Consider the following 19539-nt stretch of genomic DNA (forward strand, 5'->3'; position numbering starts at 1 on the left):
AATATTCATGTACTAATGGTAGCCTTAACGTGGTTTTGTTAAGTGAAAATGTACAATTCTAAAGAGATGCACAGAGCATATTGAAATCCAATGCAATTATAAGTCAGGGCAGTATGTTGCTTATAGTGAGTTGGGTCAGCCAGGACTTCATGGGAAGACTGCGTCTTAAAACACAAAGAAAAGTTGTAAGGCTGTATAACTACAGAGGAGCGCTATAGTGTCAGTGGGACTAAAGTCATCATTAGTTTAGACTAAAGGAGTTAAGGTAGCCAAATTCCAGTTAGCTATGTGTCTATGACCTGGGGATCTAGTAAGAAACCCACTGTACACTTCTATTAACATGGATGCTGTTGCCACAACCTACCAGCAGGGGACAGCACTACACATCATTCCACATCTTCCCTAAGGCCTGTTAAGTTCTACCATGGCTCATCAGAGCTGAGGTATTTCAGGGAGGCCTGGTAGAACTGGGAGAGGTAGAAAAAACACAAATGCTATGCCCAGCCAACTCAGATTTTAGATAAACAAGGAATTGTTCTTAGTATGCCTCATGATTGCATGATTTATCAGAAATTATTTAATCATTTATCAGAGATGTGAGTACCTAGGGAGCTAACATTTAACAGCAAGAAGCAGAGCCAGCATCTGAACTCAGAACTGTTTGCTCCAAAGCCCACTGTGTGCTCTATGTATTTGTGTGTGGGTGACTTCTGGATTTTAAAATATTCTCTGCATTACATCAGCGCATGGTTTTGACGCAGGGTTTCTCTGTGTAACAGCCCTGGCTGTCCTGGAACTCACTCTGTAGAACAGGCTGGCCTGGTAAAGGTGGCTGTCAAGTCTGACAACCTGAGTTCAATCCCAGGTGTCACATGGTGGAAGGAGAAAGTCGACTCCCAATTGTCCTGTGACCCCCGAAGGTATGCCATGGCTTACACTAAGCCCCACCCGCCTATGTACGTATAAATGCAATAAACATTTTTTTAAAAAATAAAACAAAATCCCAAGTAAATAAATAGGGCCAATAAAATAGCTCAGCAGGCTGGCATTTATTGCCAAGCCTGACATCTGAGTTTGATCACCAGGACTTACATAGTAGAAGGTGAGAACCTGAAAGTTGTCCTCTGACCTCCACAGAAGTTCTGTGACACTGGCCTATCACATGAGTGCATGCACAGACAAACATGCGCGCGCGCGCGCATGCGCGCGCGGACACACACACACACACACACACACACATACACACACAACCAACCAATAAACAAGTATAATAAAACAAATAATAAAAATATCTAATCTGATAGAGTTTTATAGTGCCAATTTTAAATAGTTTTAATTTAGACATTGCATTTTTTTACTTAGGGCACAGTACTTATAACGTGCAATGTTATTTCCTCTCCCTGTGTACATGTTCCATGTTTAAGTATTGAGAATGCCCAGTAATTTATTGTAGCAAGTTAACTCCAAAACTGCCACATAACTTGCTAAATCTGGCCCCTTCAAATGTTTCCCTGTGGAACAACACTACATCACTACTTAGATGTTACTTGACTTCTTTGATGGTGGGTCCTGAAGAAGCACCCTCAGATACAGCTCCCCTGCAGAGAAGCCCCCAGGCACTTCTCCAGACATGCCACCAACACTCTGCTACAGCTTGGTGATGATGAGGCTGTAGACTTTCTCCAGTTCTTTCTGCTAGTGTTCAGCTCCTCCCATGTCTGCAGGCTGACTCTTAGCCAACCAACTGATGATCTCATCACATTTGTCTAGAATATTTTGCTTGACCTCATCATCAATCTTGCCTTAAAGGTTCTCATCTTTGACTGTTGCTTTCATGTTAAAAGCAACAATTTCTGGAGGATAACTTATCTGTACGTCTTGTCCTCGGCTTTGTAGTTCTCAGTTTCCTGGACCATGCGCTCATCATTCTCCCTGCTTGAGCGGCCCCTGTCATTGGTCATGGTTACCTTGTTCTCTTTTTGTGTACCCTTATCTACAGCAGACATACTGAGGATGCCATTGGCCTCAATGTCAAAAGTGACTTTAATCTGAGAAATACCACAGGGTACACAAGGTATGCCTATGAGTTCAAAGTTTCCAAGCAGGTTTCTGTCCTTAGTCATGGCTCTCCCACCTTCATTCACCTGAATGAGCACACTTAGCTGGTTGTTGGTGTGGGTGGAGAAGGTCTGTGTCTACTTGGTAGAGATGGTAGTTCTGTGCTAGATAGAGACAGTTATGATACCACCAGCAGCTTTAATACAAAGAGGAAGGGGAGTGACACCTAAGAGCAGCAAATCCTGAACATTATGAGACTTGTCTCCAGATAAAATGGCCTTCTGGATAGCTGCACTGGAAGCAACAGCTTCATCAGGGTTAATGCTCATAGTCGGTTCTTTTCCATTGACGAAGTCTTGCAAAAGCTTCTGAATCTTGGGATTCTAGTAGAACTGCCCATCAGGACAACATCATGGGTCTGTGACTTACCTAGTTTAGCATCTTTAAGGCCTTTTCTACAGGATCTGTGGTGCTATGGAGTAAGTCAGCAGTCAATTCTTCAAACCCAGCACGGATAATGGAGGTATAGAAGTCAATTCCCTCACAGAGAGAATCAATCTCAGTACTGGCCTGGGTGCTGGAGGAGAGGGTACACTTAGCCATGCACACGCAGTGGGCAGATGATGGGCAGCTCTCTGATCCCAAAGATGTTCTTCTGCTGCTTCTGCTTAAACTCAGCAATAGAACTGACAATTTGGTTGTCAGTCTTCTCCACCCAAGTATGTATCTCCATCTGTAGATTTGGCCTCAAAAACTCCATCCTTTTTTGTTTGGTTGTTTGTTTGTTTGTTGAGTTTTGATTTTCCAGACAGGGTTTCTCTGTAGCTTTGGAGCCTGTCCTGGAACTCACTCTGTCAACCAGGCTGGCCTTGAACTTACAAAGAGCTGCCTGGATCTGCCTCCCAAGTGCTGGGATTAAGTGTGTGTGCTACCACCGCCCAGCTCAAAAACTCCATTCTTAAAAGTGAGGACTGACACATCAAAGGTACCACCTCTAAACAAAAACTCAGCACGTTCTTTTCAGCTCCAATCTTCCTATCGAATCCACAATCAATAGCAGCAACAGCTGGTTCACTGACAACTCTAAGTACATCAAGGTCAGCAATAGTTCCAGCATCTATTGTTGTCCATCATTGAGAGTCATTGAAATAAACTGGCACGGTGGCTGCAGCAATGGTAACAGGCTTTCCCGGATAGGTTTCTGCAATTTCCTGTATCTTTGTGGTCTTTGTCAGAAGCATAGAGGGTACCTCCTCTGGGAAGAAACATATTCTACTTGGACCTTGGGCCAACTTGCATCATCCACAACCATGAAGGGCCAGTACTTTGTCAAACTGAACAACAATATCATCAAGACATTTGCCATCAAAAACTGTGTTGGAGGGGGCCCATTGAAACCTTATTTTTCACAGTATCCTTAGTTAATCATTCTGTGTCAGCAAAAGTAATCATATTTGGTGTGGTTCAGTTACTCTGGTGATTGGCAATTATTTCCACCTTTCTCAGGGGGCAGACACCTACACAGGAGTAGGTGGTGTCATGATCAATGGCAAGGGCAGGTCCCTCAGACACAGTTCCTTGCATGTAGGACTAGGTGTGCTGGTGATGAGACCATACACATCCCTGGAAGCTGCCACAATGTTCAATAAGCGTTTTGAAAACTGCATGCATTTATCATGACTTTGGAGCTAGTACAGCAGCATTTATTCTCACTATTATAATCCCTGTTCTAGGAATGTTTATTCAAAATGGCTGAAATGCAATGAAACAGAGAGTGGGAAAATTCAGGGCATCACTGAAGGGAAGCTGCTCATTAGTATCATGTCTCTCTGTGTGCGCACCATGATATTCTATAGCACAAAGACTTTTCTTCTGAACTTCATATAGCAGGTGAGAACTGAGCCAGACAAGAGCACATTTCAAAGGAATGATGGAGACCCCTGTAAACGAAGGAGGAATTTGTGTGAGATGCCTCCTTGACTAGTTTCCTAATTGTCTTCTCTCTCCCAGCCTTAGCATGCCTGTGCTAACTTCTCAAACAATCTGGGATTGATTCACCTTGAGCCTTCCTTGTGGTGGTGGTGTTTCTGTTGTTTCTGGAAAAGCTATTCTAACAAGTGCATCTGTGTATGTGTTGGCTTATTCATTCATTCTATGTGGCCAATTTTATTCAGGTATCTATTCAAATGCCTCCAAAACAGATTGAATGAGGAGCCTTCAGTCTAAACACATTTGTTTTCAGCAGCACATCTGTCATGTCCCATCTCCTCTGCTTCCTTTATTCTTCCTATCACAACCTATAAAGAAAGTTGCACTTGGTTCTTTGTTTATGTAAGGTCCTATTTCTAATGGAACAATGGTTGTCATAGAGTAGGCATACCATAAATGTTTGCTGATGGTTCAGTGGGTAAGAGTACTTGATACTCTATAAGAGGACCAGGTTCAATTCCAGCACCCTCATGATGGTTCACAACATCTTAGTTTGGGTTTCTATTACCGTGAAGACACCATGACCACAGCAGCTCTTATAAAGAAAAACATTTAATTGGGGCTGGCTTACAGTTCAGAGCTTAGTCCATTATCATGGCAGGTAGCATGGCAGAATGCAGTCAGACATGATGCTGGAGAAGGAGCTGGGAGTTCTACATTTTGATCTGAAGGTAGCAGTGAGAGATCTGACCTGAGCTCTGAGACATCACAAGCCCACCCTGACAGTGACACACTTCCTCCAACAAGGCCACATCTACTCCAACAAGGCCACATCTCTTAATAGTGCCACTCCCTATGAACCAAGTCTTCAAACATGTGAATCATACCTATTCAAAGCACCACAACAACCACGTGTAACTCCAGTTCCAGGGGATCGGACGCCCTTTTGTAGCCTCTGTGGGAACCACATACACAGTGCACATTCAGGTAAAACGCTTACACATAAAAATAACCAATCTAAAAAATTAACGATAAATGTTTGCTGACTGCCTGAGCATAAGTATATGCATTCAAAACAAAAAACGGAAAACCCTGAAAAGAATCTTGAAGAAATGACTGGATCAGGGTGTAGTGATGTCTTCCTGTAGCCCCAGCTGCTCAAGAGTCTGAGGCAGGAGCATCACTTGAACACAAGAGTATGAGGTAAGTCTGGGCACCATTGTAAGACCCTATCTTAAAAAAGTCAGCTTGTGAGAAGAATATAGGAGCTAGAAGATGGGGAGAAGGGCTGGGAAAGACATTCTGAGTATAGCTGTTAGTCAGGAGCTCACAGCGGCTGCTGGCACTGGGACAGGGCTGGCAATGAGAAGGGGCCATGCACACACCAGGAGAAGATGCAGAGGGGTGGAAGGACTCTACCACTCATTGCTGAACTATTTGCTATTAATAGGTTCAGAGAGGGGGAAGTTATTGCTCTCAATTGTGTATCCATTGGTAACCTCACCAGGCTCTAGTGGACACTTCTGACCCAATATTCACACAGATGGCCCTGGCAAAACTAAAAGGGCCACAAAACCAAGCCAAAGGTCATGACTCCGTGACAGGGACTGAAAGGGAGGAGGGATTATGGCAGGGATGTGAAGGAACTAAACGAGGGTGGAATGAAGAGTGATCAGAATGTATTATATGCTTGTATAAGACCTCCAAGTAATACAATTACCTTTAAAAAAGGAAAGTCGTTAGGGAGTCTCTGAGAGTCTTCTGTGGTGTCATATCATCTTTCAAATTGTAAAAGTAAAAATGCAAACTCAAACACTTAAGTCAAACAGACATGCTACAGAGACAAACGTGAATGTTATTTGAACCCACTCTAGCAAAGAAAATTATTCAAAAAAATAAAGAAAATTTTCGAGCCAGAGAGATGGCTCAGTGATTAATAGCACTGGCTGCTCTTTTAGAGGAGCTCTTCTGTCTTGTCGGCACCAGGTATGCTCACGGTGCACACACACCCACACATGCAGGCAATACATCCATACACAGAAAAAGATAGATCTTTTTGTTGTTGTTGTTGTTTTGTTTTTTGAGACCGGGTTTGTCTGTGGCTTTGGAGGCTGTCCTGGAACCAGCTCTTGTAGACCAGGCTGGTCTCGAACTCACAGAGATCCTCCTGCCTCTGCCTCCTGGGTGCTGGGATTAAAGGCGTGCACCACCACCCCCCAGCCCTGAAAAAGATAAATCTTAAAAAAACAAAAATAGTGAGCAAACAGCAGTCAGTTTGCCAGTGTCCAAGTCAGACACCTTCTGGGTGGGGACTGCTGCTGAACCTTGAGTCAGTTTTAAGGTCATTTTTCTCTTTCTCTGCTTTCAGCCTCAGAGGACCTGAGTTTTGAGCCTTTAAGGAATTTGTTGGCCAATAAGCTTTGGGATTTAGCTTCTCCAACTTATGAGTTTTCTTCCTCATTTCAAGTTGAATGTGATCTTTCTCAAAGAGACAGCTTCCTGGTGCTTTCTGTTTTCAAGGATTTCTGAGAAGAAACAGACCATTAAGCCTGTAAAACATATTTACCTTCTCTCAACCTTTCTCTTCTGTTTTCATTGTTGTTAATAATTAATATAAACATAAGAACGGTATACGACCCAGGATCCGGGAACCAATAGGTGGGTATCAGTTAAAAGCTCGAAGCAGATTTGAGTGTGCAATTCTGCCCTATTTTATTGTGTGACACACAGATCAGTAAACACCACCTCGGCTAGGGAGTCAAGTGTGTCAACACTGACCTGATTACAGTGTCCTTGTTAAAACTGTTGGTGCAGAAGGCTTTCCCCATACCTCTAAAAAGGGTTGGTCACTTGCAAAGTTGTCCCCAGAGGTGACCTACCCTCTTCTCCTTTTGTCATTATCATGCTCTCTCCATTCTTGTCCGGCACCACCACCCCTTTGAAAATGTGTGGGCAGAGACGAATTAATTCAGTTCTTGAGCATTTTTTTTAAACACCTACCATGAGACAATTACTGTTCTAGACAAAAGAGGTTCCATGATGAACAAGACACAGCTTTTCTCTTCTAAACCCTCACATCCGTGATCACACAGGACCAGGGAGAAAAAGGGACTCCCAGGGGAATTTAGCCTTGCTTAAAGACAGGCTTTGCACAGTGAGCAACAGTACCTGGTAATTAACTATGAAGTGAAGAGCAATAAAGCCAGGCAGAAGGGAGAGAAAGCAATGGTTGGATAATTATGAAGTTGAGACATAAACCAGAAAAAAATGATGTTCTAAAAATGTATCAATTAAGCCTGCATTTGTTTGTTTAGGTGTCTGTGTCAAAGTACGAAACCAGAAAGAGATCTTTATGCCTCTGCCTCCCTAGTGCTGGGGTTAAAGGTGTGTACCACCCCACCGGACATCTGCCTATTAAGTGTCCTTTGAAAGCACACTGTGGTTCTCTCCCTGTAAAATAGCTTTTCTGTGATATTATGTTCCAGAATGGCCCCAAAAGCAATTTACACCGGGAACTCGCTAAGCTGACCTGATAGAGCCTGTCTGAGGAAGGCCACCATCCTGCACTCCTGGAGGGCTGCTTTGAGAGTCACAACTAGATGTCTCTCTCTGTGTTTTGAGACAGGGTTTCACTGTGCAGCTCTGGATGAACTCAGAAAGATGCACCTGCCCAGCTCCCGAATGGTGGTAGGATTAAGGTGTGCATCACCACATCTGACTCTGCTTGCTTTTTACTGTTTAAGTTAGAGCAGCCCTTAGCCTGATAGACCCAGGAACAGCAATGGAACCAATTACTCCTACCAGCCCCACAACCCCACAATTCACCAGAGTTTCCTAAATCCAGCCATGCCTGTAGCTCCACACCACCATTTCCTTGTCCACATCCTCCATCCAGGTTTTTCCAGTCCCAAGACTTACCTCCAGGCTCTTCTTCACAGTTTCACCTTTGGAGGGTTTACGAAGGGCCACTTTCTGAGAGCTGGCTCAGAAAATGGTTTCAGTTTTTTTTTTTTTTTTTCTTCTCTTCCTAAACACCCCAAGTCTCAAGGGAAATTGTCAGATGGTGTGGCCAGGGCACTGCCATTTGATCAAACAGAACCCCACCCAATTAACGAGGCTTGCCAGGCTGCCTCAGGGTGGAAGCACACCTAAGAAAAGAGAGCCAGAGAAGGCCGGCAAATGGAAGAGGAAAGCCAAGGACAGAAGAGCCAGACTAGCTGACAGCTGGAAGGCCACCAAGGAACTGAGGAAGGAGTCCCCTGAACACACGGGGTGGGGCAGGGGTTAAGGGGCTAAGCAGACAAGCATCTGTGTGGTTTTTAGCACAGTCTTTCAAGCAGTAAGTCGCCACACCTACACAGAAAATCTTTTATTTTATTTTACTTCTTTCTTCAAAAACTGTATCTGGGAAAATTACTGGCTGTTTTCACTTTCAACTTGACAATGCTGATTCAGCAGTTACTTTTAATGTTTCATATGTTGTTGGTAGGTTAAGATTATTTCCCATGAAATCCCAAGAAGAATTAATATTTGACATAGTTCTCTTGTATAAGCTGTTTTTATTTTATTACATTCGAAAAGGTAAGGAGTAATTTTCTTTGCTGTCATTACATTTGGACTTTATGGGCCTCTATCATCTTCATAAAGCTGGTTTTAACTTTTTTTCCTTTTGCTTCAGCTGTGTTGGAATATTCAGGGCTTGCTCAAATAGGATAGCTGAACTCTGGTGGTTGACATACTGCTCGGCTATTGACTGTATTCTTACACTGATACCTAGACATCTGGGTTTGGGGTGATCTAGATGCTGATTTCTGGATTTGTCTTTGTTGGATGTGTGTTTTGTTCCTTGGTTTCTGTTTCTTCTCTTGTCTTCTGCCTTGTGTGGTCTGTGGTTGAACAGGGCATCTCCACCTGAGTTAGGAGCAGGATTTCTAGTGGGCTGCCTGGCCTCTGATCCAGCAGGGTGTCTCTGCCTGAGTTGGAGGCAGATATGCAGTGGTGAGGAGGGGAGGGAAGGTTGGGGTTAGTGTTGGGGTGGGCCACAGAGATAGTGGCTGAGGTCTGCAGGCAGGTGTCCTGCCTAGAGTTTTGGAAGCCTGTATGGTCTCTGGTACATCAGGGAGTCTCTGCCTGAATTGGGGGGCTAGGATATAGAGACGAGGGGAGAATGGGATTGGAGATAGTGTTGTGGGGGGGGGGACACCAAAAGTGTGTAGAAGGCCCCCATTTGGTAGCCTGCCTGGTCTTCTATCAGGTGTTGCTTGTTTTGGGCCTGGGTTGTCTGCAGGAGTTGGGGGCTGGCACACAGCCACGACGTGGGAAGGGACAACTGAGGATTGGGTTTATTGAAAACTGGTCGTCTCTAAGAGTTGTTTTCCAGCATAACCACAAGTACCTCCTGTTTTCCTGACCTCACCCCACTAGCATCAATATCCTGTTGTGAACACTTCACCTGGGGTTTTTGTAAGTTTGTATATAAAGTTGCTCCACAATAAAGGTGAGAGACATTCTCTCAGAAAAATCAACCAGACATCTCATTCATCCAAATCTCCAGGCTTTCACTCGATACTCAGACTTAGTGGTGGCCAAGAGCAGCCACAGTGGCCTGTGGTTAGGCAGTAGGTATCTTTAAGTGATTTAATTAACAAAAAATCCCTAGTAGATGTATGCAGTCCCAACAAGCAGAACTTAAATATGATAATTACTGATATTCTCTTAATTGAAGTTATATTACATGATAAGGAAATAAAGGAAAGAAAACAATCTGTCAAAACACATTAACAAAATATGATAGAAACACTCATGTCAATTATAATCTTCATTTCTGCAACTCATCATGTGGTCTTAGGTGGTATTTAGCACTACTTCCTCTACTAACCATTCTGTATTTCCTCCATGCTCAGCAGGTTTGGCTTTTTTCTTGGAGGAGTGACCCACACCTTCATCCTGGTGGGTCCATGCCCTTTGTTATCTGCCTGGATTAGGCTGCTGTAGTTTCCCTTTAACTTTAATCACAGGACACAGTAGCACCAAGAGTTGCCCCCAAAGGATCTCCTGTATTCCAGACATAATCTTTCTTACCTCCATTGTGGAGAAGCAATCCAATTTCTCCATGTCAATCTGAATCATCACCCTTCACTCCCACCCCCCACCCCCGCTGCCACCAACACTATTATTTCCTTCTTAACCTGTTGGTTTAAGGGCATTAGAAGCCCAAAGTGGCCCTGAAGAAGTCTGAGCTTCCAACCCAATGGATTGTTTATTGTGGCTCAGCATGCCCCACTCTGGAACCAAAACTTTTAAGCCAGCAGAACTTAGGGTCACAAGAACAGGAAGCAAAATTTTTTCCTAGTGGGTCATTAGAGGTGACAGTGAGTGAAACTCTTCCCTTTTCTACCCCTTGATTCCTGGACCCGTGGATCCTCGCTACAGGAGAAAGAGTATCCTTTATTGGACCCTGATTCAAAGCATATACTGCCTTCTGGGGAACCCTGTCCCAGTCCTCCAGGTTGCTGCTACCAAATTGGTGCTAAAACTTTATTTTCAAAAGGCCATTCCATCTTTCTATCAGGCCAAATGCTTCAGAATGATGGGGAACACAGCAAGACCAGTGGATTCCACTATCATGAACCCACTGAAACATTTTTCTGGCTGTGAAGAAAGTGTCTTAGTCAAAAGCGACACTGTATGGAATACCTCAATGGTAACAGGCATTGTGCAAGTCCACGGATGGTGGTTTTGGCAGAAGCACTACATACAGGAAAGGCAAACCTGAAGAAGTATCTACTCCAGTAAGGACAAAGTATTGATTGTCCTTTCCATGGAGGAAGTGGTCCAATATAGTCAACCAGCAACCAGGTCGCTAGCTGGTCATTCCCAGAAAGTGGTGTCATATCTGCAGCCCATGTTGGTCTTTTCTGTTGACAGATGTGGCACCCAGAAGCAGCTGTAGCCAGGTCAGCCTTGATGGGTGGAAGTCCATGCTGTTGAGCCCATGCCTAACCCAACCCCCATCTCTGCCACCATGGGCACTCTGTTCATGTGCTCACTGGACAATGACAGGATGCCTAGGGACAGAGGCTGACTGTCCACAGAATGGATCCTCTTACCTACTTGATTGTTGAGTTCCTCCTCAGCTGAAGTCACCTTTGGATGAGCATTTACATGGGATACACTTATCTTCACATCCTTTGCCCATTTGCAGAGCTCTACCCACACACTTCTTCCCCAAATGTCTTTCTCACCAATTTTCCCATCATGCTCTTTCCAAATCCCTGACCATCTGGCCAGTTCATTGACTACACAGCCCATGAATCAGTGAATAACTGCACATCTGGCCATTTCTCCTCCAAACAAAATGTGTGACAATGTGTACTGCCTGAAGTTCTGCCCACTCTGAAGATTTCCCTTCTCCAGTATCTTTCAGGTTTGTCCCAGAAAGGGTTTGTAATGAAGCAGCTGTCTGCTTCTGGGTGGTACCTGCATAACAGTGAGAATCATCAGTAAAACAGGCCATACTCTTCCCTTCCTCAGTCAAATAGTCATAGGGCACACCCCATATGGCTACAGGTGCATGTTTGACAGCAGATGACATTGTAAAAGTAATAGAAAATATAGTCATTTGGGCAACCTCATGTGATTTGCTTGTGCCTTCAGGACCTGCTTGGGCCAGATCACATGTATGCCACTTCCACTTGATAATGAATTGCAGCTGTGCACGTCCTACTTTATGACTTGGTAGGTTAGATAATACCCAGTTCATGATGGGCAGTTTCATGATGGCTACATGGTAACTAACTTAGTGGCCCATTGTCAAAGGTTCATGTCCCATTAAGCCCCAATAGCAGGCCAAGAGCTCTCTCTCAAAGGGAGAAGAGTTGAGTGCAGATGATGGTAGCTGTCTCTCAAAGGGAAAATAGCTGAGTGCCGATGGTAGAACCCTGCTGCAAAATCCCAAAGGTCTGTTCTGTAATTCGTCTGTATCAGAGGCTGCCAAAGGCTCCAAACTGCATCCCTGTCTGCCACTGACACCTCAAGTATCATCAGGTCTGCTGGATCATATGGTCCAAATTGTAGAGCAGCCTGCACATCAGCCTGGACCTGTTGATGAATCTTCTCCTGTTCCAGGCCCCACTCAAAACTAGAAACTTTCTGAGTCACTTAGTGGGTCATGGATGTTTGTTATATTTAGGGGAGTATAATAATGTAGGAATATACGAATGATAAAAGGGTAGATTACTGATTCTACTTTAAACTGAAAAACAACTATTAATCTCAAATATTTTGTATTGAGCTGGGTGTTGGTGGCACACTCCTTTAATCCCAGCACTTGGGAGGCAGAGGCAGGCGGATCTCTGTGAGTTCCAGGCCAGCCTGGTCTCCAGAGTGAATTCCAGGACAACCTCCAAAACCACAGAGAAACCCTGCCTTTAAAAAAGGATATGTATGTATGTATGTGTGTATGTATATATACATATATATGTGTGTGTGTATATATATATGTATATATATAGTATTGGAATGGACTTTTATATATAGATACAAATTTAATGTTATTTTTGTTACAACTTATTATATATGCTTCTGCTCTTGTTTAAGGTATTGTACCTAGGCAGTTCATTTTAAAATGTAAGGTAAAATTTTAGTTTTTGAAAGCCATTATTATGAACTATTTAGGATAATCAGTTCAGTGGTTAGTCATTTGTAACAATCAAAATTGTAGATAGATTAGATATGCTTTCCAGATCATATAGAGATATATTTTAGATAGATAGATGGTCTTCAGACCTTTCAAAGATCTACAGAGTATGTCATTTAAAATGTTTTGTTAATTTAAAGTTTTTCATGACAATGAAACACATCTTCTCCTGGCAGCAACAATTTATTTCATAAAAGGATGATGGGCATTGAATGTACTCTTTACTTGATAATTGTTCTTATTGTATACAGTCTTATTATGTTAAAGTTAAAACCTTTCATTTCTTTTTGTTTAGATAAAAAGAGAGAAATGTGATAGAATATTATTTTAAGGTGTGTTACTTTTGTTTATGCTGCATTTGTTTAACTCCGTGAAGCTGTGTTACTTTGCCTGTTTAAAGCACCCAATGGTCTAATAAAGAGCAGAATGGCCAATAGAAAGTGTGCTGGTGCCCCTCTCATCGTCAGGCACCTTACAGGATTAATGAAGGGCGTGTCTTCTGGATCTTAACATTGCAGAGGACAAGGTTTTACACAGTGCACCCACTCTAACATTGCAATTTCCCTGAGCCTTAAAATCCCCCCATCAACACTAAGCCAAGTGGTATCAGGCATCTCCAACTCCTTTTCAGTAGGCTTTGGACAAATGTTTCAGGGAACCAAACGAACTTTTGACACCTTTTCAAACTGTGCAGCTTCCATATTAAACCTAGAATGTTCACTTAGTGGGTCTGAATCAGTACACCCAACCCGATCCAGCTTTATTTTCCTTCCACTATTGTCCCACACCCTTAAAACCCATCCCCACACATATTCCCCAGACTTCTGCTCGAATGAATTAGCAAACTCATTAAGCTTTTTAGTAGTATAGCACACCACCTCACGGACTACACTTTCTATGTCCCCTCCAGGAGCCTGCTTAGCCTTGAGTCTGGTTATGGGGTCTAGAGGTCTGGTGGGCCCCAGGGGACATCAGTATTGTTTTGCCTGGCATTTCCTTCAGAGAAAGACACTTCTGGCTTAGCAGGTGGTGATTAATTAATGAAAATTAATTTCCTCAAAGGTAGAAAAGTCAATAATATTTCAGGGGGTGGGAGAGTGACTGCAACTTCTGTTGAGGGTAGAGACTAATTCCTCAGGTCAGATAAACCCTTGAGAACCTGATATTCAAAGTCCTCTCCCTCAGTCGGGCCCTCCCACACATCCCCATCCCAGGTGACAGGATCCCATTCTGTACCAGTTATTGTCCCAACTGTAACCACTGACACCTTCTGAGGCTGGGAGATGAATTTTGCTGTGATTCAGCCACCTTTATAATGAGAGCCTCAGTTTGATTTTCTGAAACGAGCTCTGTGGCTTCTGGAGAGAAGATTGTTTCCCAGGGGACACTTGGAAACATTCAGACCAGTAGTTCTCAACCTCTGGGTTGAGACTCCTTTGGGGTTCTATATTAGATATCTCTCATATTAGATATTTACGTTGTGATTCATAATAGTAGCAAAATTGCAGTTATGAAGTAACACTAAATAATTTTATGGTTGGGGTCACCACAATGTGATGAGCTGTGTTAAAGTTTGCAGCATTAGGAAGGTTGAGAACCACCGACTGCTTTAGGCTGTTTATTCTGATCTAGAGCTAGACAATGTCACCACTTCATTGCTGTCCTTCACTATATTCTGAGGTGCTAGAAGCTCGTTAATTTTATTACTGAGCCTATTCTTTTTCTCTGCTGATTTATCCAGAGATGCTAGGAGCAACCAACCAGCAGCATCATCTTCCTTATTTTCCGACCAATCATCAAAAGCTTTAAAATATACAGGGCCATTCAGTCTGTTGCTTCTCACAGTCAGTGAACCAAGACAATCAAAGGCCACTGGCTCTCACCTCTAGCTCAGGCTGAAAGGGCTGATCCACGAGCTCTTCACCAAGCCTCAAACTGCTGCCTCTCCTCAGTGTGGCTGGAGAATGAAGGCCTCCTACTGACTCATGCTCCTGTTTTTATACCCCTCTAATGCTGGAATTAAAGGTGTGAGCTAAAATTCTCTTTTAGACTGATTCAATCTTGTGTATCCCTGGGTGGCTTTGAACTCAGAGAGATCTGTCTACCTTTTAATCTTGAGTCCTAGGATTAAAGATGTGTACCCCCACCTCCTAGCTTCTGGCTGCTGGGATTAAGGTGTGTACCTGGCTTCTATGGCTTGTGGCAGACTTTGCTTTCCGAATCCTCAGGCAAGTTTTGATAACATAAATAATATATTGCTACACACACATATATGTTTACACACACACACACACACACACACACACACACACACACATATATATATATACAAATATATATAATATTTATTAGAATGGCTTATAGGCTAAGGTCCAGCTAGTCCAACAATGGCTGTCTACCAAGAGAAGGTCCAAGAACTAATAGTTGTTCAGTACACAAGACTGGATATATAAGCTGGTCTTCAATATATGCCAGCATCCCAAAGTATTGGGCTCTAATGCCAGTGAAGGGATGTTCTTGCCAGTGAGAGCAAGAGCAAGCAGGCAGAGAGAGACAGCTTTCTTCTTCCGTGTCCTTATATAGGCTTCCGGCAGAGGTACAGCCCAGATTAAAGGTGCAGTTCAGATTTAAAAAAAAAAAATCGTCTCGCCTCAAATGAGCCAAATTAAAAGTGGGCTTCCCACTCCAAATGATTTAAGTAAAAAAAAAAAAAAATCTCTTACAGGTGTACCCAGCCACTTGGTAGTTATGTTGAAAACAAAGAATAGCCACCAAAGATGTGAAAAGTTTTTATGTAGTATTAGATATTAATTTGAACAAAACCCTGAAGTTAACAACCATATTGGGAAGTGTAGAGAAGAAAAAATTGTAAAACAAAACAAAACACAACAAAAACACATAAATCATTATCTGGCTACAAAGGAGTTGACAGTACCTAGAAATGAAGCAACAGGGTACCAGGCCCTGGGTTTGCCCCCAGTACCACAAAAACAGTGAGTTAAGAGTGCAAGCATGATAGGCAGGGTAAATAGCTCACAGAAAAGCAAGTGGGTTGAAATAAGATTCCTGCACGAAATCCTTATTATAGTTAGGTTTCCAGATCTGACAGAACAATTGAAGTTTTTAAATAGATACTCTTTCTTCTTATAAAAAAAAAGGAAATTACAAATCACAACAATGGTCTGTTTGGGTTTGTAATCTTTGGAGAACAAGGATAAGATAGCCCACCTGTGGATGATGATTGGCAGCTGCCACTTTGTGAACCTACACAAGAAGAGATATGTGAAATTCTAACCATTACTTCAGGCTAAAACTTACAGGTCAGAGAAGAAGACCTTAAATATAGTAAAAGAGATGTTTTTCTTTTATGTAAAATAAGCTCTCCCCCCCCTCCTCCCACCTCTCCTCCCCTCTCCCTATGCAGTTATTTAGTACAGTCGGGAACTGGATTCAATGTTCTCCTAGAGTACCATCCTGGAAGGGCTGTCCTAGTTTTTTTTTTGTCTTTAACTAAGGCTGAGTAGAAGGTGACACAGATTGTTTTATTCTCTATTTTGTCCTTAATACCACACAGGGCAGACATCAAGGCCAGACCCACTGAGCACTAGTGGAGGAGCCTACTCTGACACAGAGGGGATTCAGCAGGATCCCTGTTCTTAGCACCATCATCCCTGCTTCCAAGCCTCTCGGAGAGTCTCTGAAACACTGGTGGAATTGAAATAAATAAAAGTGTCTAGTTTGTCAGGAGAAAAAATGGATTTATAGAAGTATTAATGGAGCCCAGGTCATGTGTTCATGCTTGTCTGCAAAGACAGCTGAGAAAGTTTGAGTTGGGTCTTTTCAGCTTCGCAGTTAGGAGCTGCTCTACCTTCCTGTCCCGGGGATTTTCCAGAGATGGAGGTGATTCCAGGAGTGTGTGATTGGATGTTCTCCTCATTGAGGGGATTTATTTGTCTATTTTCGTGCTTCTGTCTATAGATGTTTACAAAGTGGAGTCTGAGAGAGGTTGATAAACAGTAGTTTATTGGGGAAAAGTACTCAAGCAAAGGAGCCAGTGATCAGGTTTGCACCTGAGCAGGACAGACCCAGAAATGCTTGTTAGTCAGCTCAGCCAGGCAAAAAAGCTGCGGGAGCGCCTCCTTGTTAAAGCCTTGTTACATAACTCTATGTCCAAGCCGGCGTGGTCAGCAGTACCTCTTAATCAGGGTTTCTCCCTACATCTGTCCCACTCACATTTTTTTAAAAATTGATTTCTTTTATTCTGTGTGTATGTTTGTGTGCCTGAGTGTTTGCATTTGCACCTTGTGTGTGCAGGTGCCCTCAGAGGCCAGATGAGGCCATCAGGTCCCCCTTGGAGTTACAGGCAGCTGTGGGCTGTCACGTGGGTGCTGGAAACCCAACCCAGATCCTCTGTAATGGCAGCAAGTGCACATGACCATTAAGCCATCTCTCCAATCCCTCACTTATAGTCTTTATGTATATACATAATCGCTTTTATACAAAACCATTTATTATATTTATCTATCTATTTGGGGCACAGGTGTCATGGTGAACATGTGGATAACAGAAGACAACTTCAGGAGTTGGCTCTCTTCCTCTGGGTGGATCCCAGGTCATCATCCTTGGTGGCACATGTTCTCACCTACTGAGCCATCCCACAGGACCCTATAATACTTGCTTTTCAGTGGGTAAATGTCTAAGAAAGAGAGTTAAGCCTCCTCAAATGCTCTTATTTTGCATAGAGAACTCCTGGGTGAGGGCCAGTGTGATTGCTCAGTGGAGAAAAGCACTTGCTGCCATCCAGATGACTTGAGTTCCACTTCCAGAACCTACGCAGTGAAAGGGGAGAACCAGTCCTCACATGTGTCTCTTCGACCTCTACATGTGTGAAGTGGCAAGCACATGTGTGCATACTGAATTAATTAATTAAAAGAGACTGTAAAATTAAACATTGTTGGTTGGTTGGACCTCTAAGTCCTACTGCCTCTGATACATTTGCTAATTTTGAGGTATTTGTGACATAATGCAGTCACCAAAGTAAAGAGTCTCGAGACTTCCTCTTTTCTCTTTCTTTCTGAAACAGGGTCTCATACATGGTCTTGACAAACAGGGTCTTGGTGCCAATATGTAGCAAACAGGGCCTTTTATTTGTGGTCCTCCTCCTCTGCTTCCTTGAGGTGACAGGCATCTGCCATCTTGTTCACTTGGTGTGGTTCTGGAAATCAAACCCAGGGTTTGGGGCATGCCAGCCAAACATTCTACCAATTTTATTTTTATGTGTATGAGTGTCTTACCTACACAGATGTATGTGTACCACATGCGTGGCTATGCCTGTAGAGGTCAAAAGAGGGTGTCAGTTTCCCCCTGGAACTGGAGTTATGAGTGGCAGCCACCATGTCAAACTTGGCCATAGCTACAAGCATAGTTATAAGCATTCTTTTTTGTTTGTTTGTTTAATTTAATTTTTTAATTTCTTTTACATACCAACCAGTTTTTCCTCCCTTAACCTCCTTTCTAACCCACCCCCATCCATTCCTCAGAAAGGATAAGGCCTCCTATGGGAGTCAACAAAGCATGACATACTAAGTTTAGGTAGGACCAAGCTCTTCCCTGCTGCACCAAGGCTGAACAAGGCATCCCACCATTGGGAGTAGGTTCCAAAGAGCCAGCTCATACATCAGGGACAGGTCCTGGTCCCACTGCTTGGGGCCCCACAAAAGACCAAGCTACACAACTGTCACCCAATGCAGAGGGCCTAGGTCAGTCCCATGCTGTTAGTCTGGAGTCCATGAGCTCCCATAAGCTCAGGTCAGCTGTCTCTGTGGGTTTCCCCATCATGATCCTGACCTCCTTGCTCATATAATCCCTCCTCCCTCTCTTCAAATGGACTCCCAGACCTCGACCCAGTGCTTGGCTGCGGATGTTGTACTTGTTCTTAATTGCCATCTCTCAGTCCAGCAAAGCATCCTGTTAAAGGCAAACATTTCTCAGATCATGAGCAATGAGAGAACTAACTCAAGGCTAAATTGATGAGGCTCTGGGGCTTTTAGAAGTCTGCCAGAGATTAGGAAGATAGGAAACAGAAGAGTAAGAAAATTTAACCAAAATGGGTGGGTTCTCAAACCTCACTCTTAGTCATCAAACACACCACATTGCCTTTTTCTAACAAAACTCTTGTGATAATGGGATGGAATCCAGGACTTCATGTGCTAGGGAAACATTTTACCACTGAGCTACGTCTCCAGAGCTTCAAAAACATGTCAAATTATATACTGCCATACTTTTCGGATGCAGCATATAAACTGAACTCCCCACAGCCTACAAAACAGACACAAAGGAGAAGGAGTAAGGAATGCAGCATGGCAGCTAGTTGAGCAAAAAAGGTGATTAGTGAGCTCTTATGTCTCATAACTAGAGACAGTGTGGGACTGAGGAGGAGAGCTCCTCAGTCTGGTGGGATGCCTTAGTCCTCACACACTTCATTTATTAAGTGAAAGAATGGGAATTGCTACAAGCTGCAAGATCACACAGTAATTACACAGCCATCACTTCCTGAGACGACCCACCAGAGTCAGGGGCTCTGTGTGGAAGTTTTTTAACAATACGAGGATTATATTTGGCATTACAGTTTTATGAATAAAAGTGACTGTGTCTTGCTGTAGATTCTTCCTGTAGCTTATTCCTTTCTGCAACAAACTTGGGATTTACTTCCCACAGTTCAGCACCATCTGATCATTTACCGGGAATAATTTCTCCCATGCATTTGGAGTTGTACTGATTGCACTCCCTAGCTATGTGTAAATACCTGTTCTCCATTAACAGGTCCTAGTTTACTGATTATATTTCTTAGCTAT

At 43.2% G+C, this 19539-nt stretch overlaps 1 pseudogene; it reads right to left on the reverse strand.

The window, feature by feature from the left end:
* Positions 1 to 1647: 1647 nt before the first annotated feature.
* LOC100769770 lies at positions 1648 to 5413 on the reverse strand (annotated as a pseudogene).
* Positions 5414 to 19539: the final 14126 nt, after the last annotated feature.

This window comes from Cricetulus griseus (genome assembly GCF_003668045.3).
Source record: "Cricetulus griseus strain 17A/GY chromosome 1 unlocalized genomic scaffold, alternate assembly CriGri-PICRH-1.0 chr1_0, whole genome shotgun sequence".
Lineage (NCBI taxonomy): Eukaryota > Metazoa > Chordata > Mammalia > Rodentia > Cricetidae > Cricetulus > Cricetulus griseus.